The sequence below is a fragment of the Carlito syrichta genome, unplaced genomic scaffold (genome assembly GCF_000164805.1).
Source record: "Carlito syrichta isolate Samal-C Ts95f unplaced genomic scaffold, Tarsius_syrichta-2.0.1 Scaffold302914, whole genome shotgun sequence".
Classification (NCBI taxonomy): Eukaryota; Metazoa; Chordata; class Mammalia; order Primates; family Tarsiidae; genus Carlito; species Carlito syrichta.
In genome coordinates, this window is record NW_007247010.1 from 129671 (window position 1) to 143929 (window position 14259).

The 14259-nt window shown below is 37.6% G+C and overlaps 1 protein-coding gene across 2 annotated transcripts in view; it reads left to right on the top strand.

Annotated features, from left to right (window-relative positions):
• Window positions 1-1634, top strand: part of TET2 (tet methylcytosine dioxygenase 2) — a 91372-nt gene extending 89738 nt beyond the window's left edge. For both annotated transcript variants that reach the window (XM_008057259.1, XM_021711922.1), the window contains exon 10: window positions 1-1634. This exon is cut by the window's left edge and continues 3184 nt beyond it. The gene's annotated coding sequence lies outside the window, so the exon portion shown is untranslated.
• Window positions 1635-14259: the final 12625 nt, after the last annotated feature.

Consider the following 14259-nt stretch of genomic DNA (forward strand, 5'->3'; position numbering starts at 1 on the left):
ATGGGTTTGAAGCAGAATTCACATCATGATGGTGCTACTCAGCCTGCTACAAATATATCTTAATGTGAGCTAAGAATTCATTAAAGGTTTGAGTGATGTTCCTACTTGTCATATACCTCAACACTAGTTTGGCAATAGGATATTGAACTGAGAGTGAAAGCTTATAGCATTGTGTACCATCATTTTTTCCAAGTCTTTTTTTTTTAATTATTAAAAAAGCGTACCTTTCTTCAATACTTGATTTCTTAGCAAGTATAACTTGAACTTTGACCTTTTTGTTCTAAAAAAATCAGGGATATTTCAGCTCATGTTCTCCTTACGCCAACATGTCACCTGTGTTTATATAAAATTGTTGTAGGATAATACATATATTCTTTGTCAGGGATTTAACCCTTTTATTTTGAATCCCTCCTATTTTACTTGTATATGTTCCGATGTAACTAAAACTAATTTTGTAAATCTGTTGGTTCTTTTTATTGTAAAGAAATGCATTTTAAAAGTTTGAGGAATCTTTTGACAGTGTCAAGCAGGAAATAAAAATCACATGAAAATAGAATGCACTGAGTTGATAAAGGGAAAATTGTAAGGCAGGAGTTTGGCAAGTGACTGTTGGCTAGAGTCTTTTAACTCTCTAAATAAAGTGGGGGTTTTTTGTTTTTGTTTTTGATCCTGTAACCATCCCAGGTACATACTCCATGAGAACTTCACTAAGCAGGCAAAACATCTAGATGTGTGGTGTGCAATAGACCGTACAGTTACATTTTGGCCTAAACACGTTTTTGCTTACTAACATTTCAAATAATCTTAGTTAAAGGAAGTCTTTGAGTTTTCTTGGTCAAATCTTTATAAGATAGCTTTTGTCTTTTAAAAAATTTCTCACATTTTTGCCTGCATCTAATTTATAAACATTTCAAAAAATGTTTGTTTTGCCTACAAACCATATGATTTTAATGTTTTACATGTATCATAATATTTAATCCCAAACATTTGATTGCCACATGTACATTTGGTGATTTTAAGCAAGCCACCCTTAATGAATATTTGGTGTGTACATCATCCACTGTCATTTGCCAAACTGCTGGCTAACAAAAGCAAGAAGTATAGTTTGGAAGATTGGGGAGAGGTTATGTAGGGAGGAGAGGAAATTGAGTTGCTTATTGTAAATACCAGATCTATAAGTGTAAATATCAAACCTGCCTCAGTTAGAATGAATGGAAAGCAGATCTACAGTTTGCTTATATAGGAATATCAGGTTGACTATATAGCCATACTTGAAAATGCTTCTGAGTGGTGTCAAATTTACTTGAATGAATTTTTCATCTTGATTGACACATAATGATGTACAGTTCACTTCTAAAGCTAGTGGTTAACTTGTGTAGGAAACTTTTGCAGTTGGACACTAAGATAATGAACTTCTGTGTGCATTTTTCTATGCTTTATTTTTTTTAACTTAGTTTCATTTTATTTTCATGAGATGTTTGGTTTGTTTATAAAATCTGAGGATGGTTATAAATACTGTAAGTATTGTAATGTTATGAATGCAGGTTATTTGAAAGCTGTTTATTATTATATCATTCCTGATAACGCTATGTGAGTGTTTTTAATAAAATTTATATTTATTTAATGCACTCTAAGTGTTGTCTTGAAGTTTCTGTTTACTGCCTGAATGACTGCCACCTCACTAAGGAAAGGGGGAATTAAAAAATCATTTTTTAAAGAAACTTTTAAGATTCTTAATTTTAAACCATAGCTAAGGTAATACCCAGATAATTAAGGCCAAAGTATTTATCTGCTTAAATAGTCTAGATAGTCATTCATTTTTTTTCCCAGCTTATGTTTTAGTCTGTTCATTTTGTATGTGTCAGCAGTGTAAATCAGAAATACAGTAACAGCACTTTGTCTATATTAGATTGATTGTCCCTTCCAGTGTGCTGCCTAGGAGAGTTCTCAGTGACAGCAAGTATACTGCAGTTGAATTCATATTACTTAGGTCTCAGGCCAACTTTCTTTTCAGATTCTCTCCTTCCTCTTCATGTCCACTCTTTTCAAGAGTGGACATGAAAATACCTCTTCCTGCCCTTTAGAAAAGCAGGTAAGTGTTAGGCAAGAAGAGTGGGGAGAGGTGGCCTGGGAGGCATCAGAAAAATGTACATTCCCTCCTCTAGTCCCACGTGGCTTCAGGGAGCTTGAGGCTAAATTGTCCTCATCTCTACCCATTCTCTGCCATGTGAATCATCCTGTACATAACAGCAGTGCACTCTGGCTGAAACACTTCCTAGAACCACAAATATGAGGAGGGGACCCCCCAAAAATGGACTTTGTAAAAAATTGTGTACTTCTTACATGTTTAAACTTCAATCACCTTCAAAGTACTCTCCATTTGATTTAATATACTATCAAGATATTTTTTCACTGTCCAAACTCATTTTTTAAATTCATTAATTTTGATGCCTTTTATTGCTGCTGCCATTTTTTGCTTCACCTCTTCCACATTGGCAAAATGTTCCCTTTTGAGGACTTGTTTCATCTGGGGTAACAAAAAAAGTCACTTAGAGCAAGATTGAGTGAATGGGGAGGGTGAGGCATGAGGGGTCATGCTATTTTTGGTCAAAAACTGCTGAATACAGCATGAGGTGGGCAGGTGAATTCGTAAATCACCCATCATGAAATAGCAAACACCTTGAAAGAATCCCCAAAGAAAATTTATTAGAATCAAATGCAGCCTTTCACAACAATGCTAGCTATTACACTGATGCCTATGAGTTCCTAGAGCACTTACCTAGAGGGGAAAGCTTATACTACAAGGGGTCTGTCTTCCCAAAGATAATTCTGTTTTTTGGGGGGTCCCCTCATAGTTAGGGAAGTTTTCTAACCCTTCAGCCCTCCCCAAATTGGCAGAGAAATCATTTCATCATCCATGAAATAAGGGAATTCTTTTTCTCATATATCTCTCTGTTCAGGCTGGACCATATTTAGTTCAAATAGCTAACCCAGAAAATGACAACCATTTAGTAAACTTTGAGCTCATTGGGAGATTCCTCCAAGATTTTGCTCTAAGTCAGGATATTGAGAAGAAGCAACATCACTGTTAAAAAGCAGTGATCTAATGACCTGACTTTTTGCTTTAACTTCAACCCTCTGGGCATATTGTCAACCCCCATTTCATCATCCATCATCTAGCTGAGCCTTGTGGACCTTCCACTCTTCACATTTGCAAGTCTCCATGCTGGGGCCTCATCCTGCTAAAAATCCAAACCAGCAGAGGTTGGTGATGCTAGTACATTATAAATGAAGGTGCAGGCAGGCCTGTTGCTTATGAACCTACATGTGAATTTGAACAGGGGCGACAGCTGGAAATAACAGATGAGCCAGCACTCACAAAGCTTTATTGGCCTCTTGCCTCTACTGGAAAAACATGCCAAGAATGAACCTTTTCCTGCAGGCAGGCATGCACACAGCTGCCCTGCCACACTGTACTTTTCTTTTTTTTTCCCCCTCAGTCTTCTCCATTGGTTAATCATAAAAACGTTCTTACTTTGGATTATTCTAACTAGTTTTGACTCCACTGCCCTGCACTTGTCTTGTGTGTGAAAACCAGACTAAATAAGAAAAGTTATTATTTAACAAAGCATTTATCAGGATGCTGAGAATTTTTTTAAATTGTTTTGTTTAAAAGCCATCTGGAAGTAAGTATCCAGGGGGTAAAAAAAAAAGAGCCATGAGAGTTTCTTTTCCTTCCATATTCAATGTGAGAGGAGTGCTTATTGCATGGAGACACTTGCTAATTTCAGTCACCCAACTTCTCAGAAAGGTTCAGGCACCTTCTCCCCACATCCCTCCCTCCCCAGAGAAATGCACTCTAAGATGTTGAAGAGGTAAGAAAATGCTTACCAAAAAAGGTTAGAAGATAACTAACTCAGTTTACATTATTTCAGCTTATGAGGATAATTTCGTTTCAAAGAGCAAAGATTCTTTTTCCCCCATACATTTGAGACCACCCTTCCTTTTGTTACATCTATAAAATGCACAGTGATGAAATCAGAGCATTTAACGTATGTGTCACCAAATACACACATTTTTGTTAAGTATAGTCACCCTACTCTACTATCAAACACAATATATTCCTTCTTTGCGTGTACCCTTGAACCCAGTTCTCTTCATCCTCCCCACCTCACATCTCAGTCTCTGTTATACATCTTTCCATAATCTACTTCCATGCGATTAGACTTTTTAACTCCCAACCATGTAAGTCACAGCATGTGATATTTGTCTTTTTGTGCCCAGCTTATTTCACTTAACATAATGACTTCCAGTTCTATTCATGTTGGTGCAGATGACACGATTTCATTTTTATGACTAAATATTCCATTGTATATACTGCATTTTCTTCAATCATTCTGTTGATGAACATTTAGGTTGATTCCATATTTTTGTTGTAAATAGTGCTGCAATAAATATGCAAGTTCAGGTATCCCATTAATAAAATGATTTTTTTCCTCATTGCGTTTCATTTGTTCCACCTTTGTGTGATGATTGCTTTACCAGTAAGTTTTTTAGTTTTGAGTGTTTTCATGATGGTAAATGTCATCCTTTCACTTCCAAGTTTAGGACTTTCTTGAACATTTCTTGTAGGGCCAGTCCAGTGGTAACAAATTTCATCAGCATTAGCTTGTCTGAGAAAGACTTTACCTTCATTTATGAAGGATGATTTTACCAGATGTAGTAGGCTGGCAGTTCCTTTCTTTCAACTTTGAATATATCATTTCATTCTCCTCTGTCCTGTAAGGTTTCTGCTAAGAAATCTGCTATTAGTCTGATGTGGTTTTCTTTACAGGTGACTAGATGTTTTTCTCTTGCTATTTTTAGGATTCACTCTTTCCTTTTTGCATTGTATTTTCCTGGGGATCGTTAAGCCTCCTAGATCTGAATGTCTAAATCTATTACTAGACTTGGAAAGTTTTCATGAATTGTTTTGTTAAATAAGGTTTCTAATTCTTTATCTTTTCACTTTTAATAATTCAAAGGTTTGAATGCTTTACGTTGTCCCAAATGTCACAAAAGATTTGCTCATTCTTTTTTTATATTTATATGACTGGATTATTTCAAAAGATCTGTCTTCAAGTTCTGAGTTTTTCTTCTGCCTGATGTAGTCTATTTTTGAAGTATTCAAATGTGTTTTGTATTTCCTTCAATTAATTCTTCAGTCCCAGAATTTCTAGTTTCTGGGATTTCTAAAATATCTGTAACTGGAGAATTATTGCTTTCTTTTGTAGGACTCACATTTCTGTGCTTTTGGGGGTTTCTGTGTCTTTACATTCATATATGTGCATCTGATATAAAAGTTGCTTCTTCCTAATTTTTAATTTTCTTTCATGGAGAGGAATTTTTTCCTGAATAAGATTAGCTGGGCAAAGTACTTTGGTTTGGATTCTGGGTACATGTCATAGTATAGTCTCTATGATTTCTTGGGCTAACAGTGTTAATGAGATCTGTGATTTCCTCAGAGGGTTGGGGTGTGGTTATTAATGGGGCCTGTGGTGAAGTTGTGCTGAGGACTGGGATGCCAGGTGGGCTAGTCTTAGGCACCATGGTGGGTTAAGCATGCCTATCTCTGTGCCCCAGGGCAGTGTACTCCGGCAACTGTGTGGGTGGTTAGTGGTGGACTGATTATGGGGCCTCCAGGTGACTTGCTCTGATGCTGGTAGTGACAGCAGTGGAACAAGAGTGGGCAGATTCTCAGACCCCTGAGTGTTATGAATGGTAGTGGTGGCAGTGGCAGGATAATTATCTTGGTCCTGAATGGAGTGTGTTGTTGGTAGTAGCTGTGATGGGCTGGGCAGGTCAGTCTCCAGGCCCACAGTTTGTGCTTGCAGGTAGGTTCAAGCTGAGGGAACAGTGGCTGAAAGTTTAGGCTCAGCTGTAGACCCCTGGGAAGAGTTCTCAGGTGCCCAAGTGGTGGATTGGGTTGGGCAATCCCCAGACCCCTGGGCCGTGTGCTCTGTCTTGGGAGATGGAGGAAAAACTGAACTGGACTGGGCAGGGTTGTGCTCAGGTTCCCTGGTGGTAAGAAGTAGTAACCAGCTATGGTCGACTAGGGTGGGGCAGTTCCCATGTCTTGGCAGCTCTCTATGTTAGTTTCAGGGGTAAGGAGGGTTGAGAGCTTCCCCTATGTCCAGGATTGCTCTATTTCATGGTGGGGATATGGGCCACTAAAAGTCTCTCATTCACCCTTTCCCCACATTGGGAAGTCACCCCTGGTTTCCCAGCTGACCCCAGCCAGGCAGATCGCTAATCAATTTTTAATTCAAACTGAAATGAGATTTCTATGTAAATAGTAGTTACATAAAGATATCCCACTTCCTCTCCCAACAAGAATGAAATCAGACCATTCAAATTCATGAAATTAAAGACTAATAGGTGCATTCACTTATACTTGCTGTTATTCCTTATATAGAACAGTCACATTTCTAATAGAAATCTGGGTGCTGTTGCTTGAAGCTAGAGATGCCTATGGTGTCCTATCCCTTCTCTCATCAGGTAACTCTTGATTTTGGCTTTAAGAAATAAGATAAAGCAGAGATAGCAATATACCAGTATACAATCAGTCCTCCACATCCATGGATTCAACCGTTTATTGAGAATACTAAGGAATAAATGAATGATTGCATCTGTGCTGAACATGTACAGACTTTTTTCTTTGTCATTATTTCCTAACAATATAGTATAACAATATAGTATATCAATTTTATATAAATATTATTTATGTTGTAAATAATATATTTACATTATATTAGGTATTATAAGTAATCAAGAGATGATTTAAAGTGTACAGGAGAATGTGTGTATGTTATATGCAAATACTAAGCCAATTTATGTGAGAGACTTGAGCGTCCATGTATTTGGTATGCTCGGGGAAGTCCTGGAACCAATCCCCACGGATACTGAGAAATGACTCTAGTTGAAAGCACTTGGTTTTGCATTCAGAATTGCAGTTTTTTGATTGTATGACATTGAGCCTCATCTGAAAAATCAACATAAAATGCACCCATCACAGGGTAAGGAATAAATGAGAATGTAAAGCTTCATGCCAATGTAGCAATAAATGTTTACTCTTATGAATAGTTTTTCACCTTTCTTCCTGACTCCTTTTGCTTCATGCTAGTAGGTTCCTTTTACTGACCACATCCCAGAGCTACCCTTGCTGACTCCTACAGCTTCTCCATGAGCAGGGTCTCTAATTTAATTTTCTGGTCTGGCAAAACAAGTTTACATAACAGCATAAAAACATTGATTATGAAGCATCACTAGGATCTCAAAACTAGGGAAAAGAGTCTCACAAAACAAGGAAATGATTCCCTGTCTGTAATCTCATAAATTCTCACTTGCTCTCAGATGAGTTTACAACCCCAGTGACTATGTGAAAACTCTATTTGGAATGACATCAAAAGTTTCTAACCTAAAAAATGCAAATTAAACACTAGCAAAAAGCTCAAACAATTTAAAAGCTAAAAGAAGAAAAGAAACAAAGAGAAAAAATAAGTGAGGAAATCACAGTATTTGTATTTTCATTTCTTACAATGTCAACTACTAACAGATATATTTAATAAAATTAATGTTTATAATATCCACGCCTGAAATATGTATATTAGAATAAAATATTTTGAAGTCAGAGTATGTTAAAAGAGTGGGGAGACCTTAGTTATGTTTTAAATATATAGTTGCCATTTAAAGAATTTTTTTTGTATTACATAGGTGATAACATAAATAAAGAGCTACAACCCTGAAGCCTGGCTGTCTGAGTTCAAGATCCAGCTCAGCCAGTTACTAGCTGTGTGACTTTGGGCTAGGTGCTAATCCTTCCTTTCTTTTCCTCAATTTTCAGTCTCTCAGTTTGGAGAATGGAAGTAATAATACCTATCGCACAAAGTTGTTGGGAGAGATATGAGTTTGTTCACAGCACCTCAGGAATAAAAATTAATGCCAGCTATTATAATTATGTTGATTACCTCAGCTGAAGCTCTTATTTCTTACCGTAGTGGTTTTATTTTATGCATTATGATGTCATTAGCAAGAAAGAATAAGTCCTTATTAGCTGTAACAAGTCATAAAGCAGACTTGAATAAGGCCTTAGATATCATCTTTCCCAACACTCTGGTTTTATTGAATCATTCATTCATTCACAGACACTTTCAAGCACTTGCTCTGTGCCAGGTACACTTCTAGGAGTTCATCCAGCAATGAGAAAAACCAGAAGGTCTCTATCCTCTTGGAGCTTATATTCTAGTTGAGCAAGATAGACATAAAATAACATTAAGTATGATAGTGTCATGGAGAAACATAAGGCGGGACACGGGAAATAGGGAAAGCTGTCTGCTGGGAGAAATGGAGGATTTTTTAACCATTGGTGAGTTACAAAAAGTTTTTACTGATAAGGTAACATTTGCCAGGGGATGGGGGTGGGTGGCACATAACATCAACAAGGGTACCTGACCTCAAACCAGGCAAAGTGGGGACCAACGGGAGGCCCAAACTTTACCTATACCATGGCCACTTATCTACCCAATCCTGAATTATACCCCACATTTTTTAAATGATTTTTTTTTTTAAAGTCCATCATTTTGTTAACCACTGGCCAGATCATATGTTCTTTGAGCCGTGGCCACCATGTTTTTTTAACTTTGAACTCCTCCCCTACCTTGGAGAGGTGTATCTCCTCTCTCTCTCTCTCTCTCTCTCTCTCTCTCTCTCTCTCTCTCTCTCGCTCTTTCCAATTTACTTTCTAAATAAACTATGTATTTTCCAATCTAAAAAATAAATAAATAAAATATATTTTTTGAAAGACAAGAAAAAAAATAAAGGCAATGAGGATGTGAGCCATGAGAGTATTTGGAGACTGTATCAAGCAGAGATAACAGCAAGTGAAAGGCCCTAAATGGGATCATGAACATAGGAAGGCTGTGGCTAGAGCAGAGAAATCAATGAAGAAGGTAGTGGGTGGTGAGTTCAGAATGACAGAGAGCACTGTAAGTCACTTAGCCTTTATTCTAAGTAAGATGATAAAAGTGGAGAGCTGTTAGTAGTGGAGGAGCATGAGCTGATTTATATTTTAAAAGGTAATTCTAGCCGGGTGCCCTGGCTCATGCCTGAGTAATCGCAGCACCTTGGAGGCCTCAACAAGATAATTGTTTGAGCTCAAGAGCTTGAGGGTAGTTAGGGCAGCATAGCAAGATCTCATCTCTACAAAAAAAATTCAAACAATCAACCAGGCTTGGTGGTACATGCCTGTAGTCCCAGGTACTTGGGATAGAGGCTGAGATAGAAGGATTGCCTGAGTCCAGGAGGTTAAGGCTGCAGTGAGCCATAATTGCGTCTGCACTCCAAGCTGGGTGACAAAGTGAGACCCCAAACTCAAAAATAATAATATTAGGATGGGCATGGTGGTGCAGCCTGTAGTCCCAGCACTTTGGGAGGCCAAGATGAGAGGACTGCCTGAGCTCGGGGGTTCAAGACCAGCCTAGACAACTTGGAGAGACCTCATCTCTACAATAAAAATCACAAAAAAATTAGCCGGGCATGGTGGCATGCATCTGTAGTTCAGTTACTTGGAAATCTGAGGTAGAAGGATCACCTAAGCCCAGCAGATTGAGGCCGTGGTAGCCATGAGAGTGACTCTGCACTCCAGCCTGGGCAACAGAGTGACACTCCAACTCAATAATAATAACAACAATAACAGCTCTGTGTTAAGAACGGATTTTAAAAGTCAAAGACAGAAGCAATGAAATTAGATTGGTGACCACTGCAATAAACCAAGCAAGAGATCAAGGTGATAGAGGTAATGAGAACCAGTTAAACAAAAGATGTAGTTATGAAAGAAAATCAAGGATGACTTCAAAGGTTTTGGCTTGAGTAACTGGGAGAATGGAATTGCCATATTTACTCAGGAGAGAAGAATGAAATTCAGGTGGGAAGATTCTAGAAAGAGGAGGTCTGGGGCTGGGGTGGGAAGAGTCAGTTTGTTTTAAAGATACTGAGTTTGCCTCAAGGATCTTTGAGTCTATGTATGTCCCTTGTGGTGAGATGAGCTTCTTGGATGCAGCAAATAATTGGGTCTTGGTTTCTTATCCAGTTTGCCATTCTGTGTCTTTTCAGTGGTGCATTTAGTCCATTCACATTGAAGCTAGAAATTGACCTTCCATATGATCCAGCAATCCCCCTATACCTGGAGGAACTCTACCATAAAGGTACCTGCACATGCATGTTTGTTGCAGTTCTATTCACAATAGAAAAAACATGGAATCAACTATACTGCCCATCGAAACTGGACTGGATAAAGGAAATGTGGTACATATACACAATGAAATATTATGCAGTCATAAAGAAGGACAAACATGAATTTTGCAGCAACTTGGATGGATTTAGAGTCTATCATACACAGTGATCTATCACAAAAACAAGAACAGAGTACCATATGTACTTATTCATAAGCAGACCTCGAACAATTATCATAATACTATAAGAAAGGGATTGGCAGTAGCGGGAAACAGCCAAGGGAGGGGAATGGGATGGGTAGTTGAGGGAAACTGCCAGGGGAGGGGGAGGCATACCTCATCAACAAGGGTACCTGCATAATGTTCATTTGTATTGTGTATGTAACCTGAATTGTACCCCACATCTTTAAAAAAAAAAAAAAAAGATATTGAGTTTGAGATGCCTACTAAACATCTAAGTGGAAAAGTTGAAAAATTAGTTGGAAATGAAATCTGATGTTGAAAGTGTGACTGGAGATACAAATGTGGAAGTCATCATCATATAGAAGGTATCAAAAACATAAGACTAAAAAAAAATTACCTGAGGAAGAGTGTAGCTAGACAGGGAGCATGGGCCATAATCCCATAAGACACAATGTCAAAGAATATAATTCCAAAATGGAAATACTGAAAACGGAATTCTAAAAAGATTTTTTTTAAGTATTTAGAAGATATTTACATATATATTTGAGAAACATAAAAACAAGACAGAATTCTTTACAAGTCACTCTACATGATAAAATAGGCAATAGTAACAAATATATTTTTGCAAGCATAAATACTCAGGTATACTGACAACAGTTGCATGGGTATAACAGTTATGAGCATTTATAAAGAAATAGCTTATATTACTACAGTTAGTTGAAATACCATGACAGACAACTTAAGTCTTTTGACAAGATTGAACAACTGCAATGAGTCACCTCAGCATATACAATCACCCAAAAAGTCAAGAACTTGAGAAATTTTATCTTTCATAAATGCAGATGTCCAAAAAGGACTTGTCTTCATTTATTCAGGAAGTTTCAATATTTTCATATATATGCACAATGCTTACACAGAAGTCAAGGTTGTGATGATACACTTTGATGAAATCAATTTTGCAAAAAATACATAAAACAAATAAAATGTATATCTCTAGTATTAGAAATGAGGTTAAAATGAAATACATGGCATAGTGAATTGTAAGTCATACTGACAATTTAAAGCAGTGAAGGAAAAAATTTAAAAAACAAACAAACAATAAAGTTGACAAATGAAAAAGTACTACAGAGATTATGGGCAACCACATGAAGGTAGTTCATGAGAGTTATAAAATTTTATGATCATTAACTATATTTTGAAGTCTTGCATTCTGATGAATAGTTGTTTCCCCTCCATTCCTCTCCCTCCTTTTAGAGCTTGACTGCCCTGTAGAATATGTTCATATCCGTTTTCTTAGTGGTGCTGATTTTTTTTTTGAAATTCTTCTTTAAGTTGATATACACCAACATGATTATTCCCTATTAAATTTTCCCATTTTCTGTGCCATACCTCTATGTTGTTTTGGGTGCATGGAAACTCATTCTGGCATGCACTCAATGCAGGCCACAACTTAGGTGAAACAATACTCATGCATGAACAGCAATATTGTTGTGTGTCTTCTTATCTTACTGTGCACATAGTTATTTTGGAAGCAATAAGTAACTTCACTTCATCAGACAAATGGAGCTTTACTGAGCAGAACTAGCCGGGCTCAGTGGCTCAGCCTGTAATCCCACACTTTGGGAGGCTAAAGTGAGTGGATTGCCTGAGCCCGTGGGTTCCAGACCCGCCTGGGCAACTTGGCGAGACCTCATCTCTACAATAAATCAAAAAATTAGCCGGGCGTGGTAGCATGCGCCTGTAATTCCAACTTGGAAGGCTGAGGCGGAAGGATCGCCCGAGCCCAGCAGGTTGAGGCTGTGGTGGCCAGGAGCGGCCACTGCACTTCAGTCTGGGTGACAGAGTGAGACTCCAACTCAAAAAAAAAAAAAAAAAACTCCTGGAATTTCATATCAATGTGAACAAATAACACATTTTTAAACTGAAGTTTTTATGGTTGTTGTATTTCATAGGCAATTCGCTCATCAAAATTTTCTAGCAGATGCACTGGGGTGAATGAAAAAATAAGCTTTATTGGTAACACCTAGAAATTAAAATCCTTGATCACACCTAATTCTAAATCTGTCATTATAGTTTGGGGAGTTAATTAGATTTAGGAATTTTAGACTTTAGAGACTTAAACATTAGTAATTTTTATCTTTAGAATTTTAATATTTAGGATTAGGTGTTTGGGACTGTGTCACTTGGGATAATAATTGGCACCATAAAAAAGATGCCCCAAAACTGAGCCTTGGAACCCTTCAATGTTCAGAGACTGAAAAGTAGAAAAGAAGACTGAAAAAGGATGGTTCATGGGTTGGTGAAAATGGCAGGGGAGTGGGGGTGGGGGGTAGTGAGGAAGTTTCCTAGAAATAAGAAAGAGTTTCAAGAAGTAAAGTATGATCAACTGTGTCAAATACTGCCTAAAGACAAAGAAAGGTAAGGCCTGAGAATGAACCACCGGATTTAGAAACATGGAAGTTACTAGACATTTACAGGAGTTAGACTAAAGCCTGACTAGAAAGAGTTAAAAAAAGAATTGGAGAAGAGAAGTTTAAAACAGTAAGTAGTCAGGCACAGTGCCTCACGCCTGTACTCCCAGCACTCTGAGAGGTGGAGGCAAGAGGATTGCCTAAGCCCACAGGTTCAAGACCAGCCTGGGTAACATGGTGAGACCTCATCTCTACAATAAAACAAAAAACTATCTGGGCGTGATGGTGCACACCTGTAATTCCCGTCACTTGGAAGACTGAGGAAGAATTTGCCCAAGTCCAGTAGGTAGAGGCTGTGGTGGCTGTAAGCATACCACTGTACTCCAGCCTGGGCAACGGAGTGAGACTCTGATTCAAAAAACAAACAAACAAACAAAAAACAACAGTGAGCATAGGTGGTCCTTTAAGGAATTTTACAATGAGGAGATAAAAGAAATCAGATGGTAATCTGCAGGGCAGGTGGAGGCAGGAAAGGACCTTAAGATGAAATACCACATAGTACCTTTTCTATATGGAGATGGGAATAGCCCGGCAGATATTTTAAAATGATATGAAAGGAGAAAGAGTGAGAGGAGATTCCTGTAGTGATATTCTTAAGTAGGCAAGAGGCTTCTTAAGTAAATTGATGAGAAAACTGAGGTCAAGGGAAAACAGTTATTTGGCTGAGGAATCACAGTGGTGAGGTATAAAGCCGAGGCCTTTCTCCAATTCCACTGAATCATAGCTTAAGGCCCCATAACTAAAAGGGGAAGTAGATAAAACCCCACTGTCTTGGTAAATTTCATTTCTTCATTAAATAAGTGTCCTTTTACTACTACCAACTATATATCCCATTTCTAAAGTACATTTTTTTCTTGAGAGGTACTGTTGGTCTTTCATACGTAAAACTCATTCATAATCATTGTAAAAAACTTTGCATAGTGACATTTCATGTCCCAAATGATAAAAATAGTATTTTGAAAGCACAAGTATGCAAATATCTATGACTGCAAATATGTATATGCTAATCTTTACCTAGGAAGTATTAGCATATACAATACAAAGGGACACAGTGCAGACTAGTTCAAGTTATTGTAGAACTTGAATAAGAGTAAGCGAGCACAAGAGAATGAACCATTGTAAATCTTAGGAAAATGTAATAGACATTTGAGGATATATAACATTATGTGCATTTTAATAAAGTCCTTCAGTGAAGTAAGGTTCCACTGGAAATTAAGTGTAAACTGTGATATGGTGGGAGATTTTATTTTTTAGCCACTTCAACCACAGAACTCAGTTTATCTAATAATTATTATTAGATGTTGTTACTAATCAAGTCATCTAACTTCTTTAAGCTT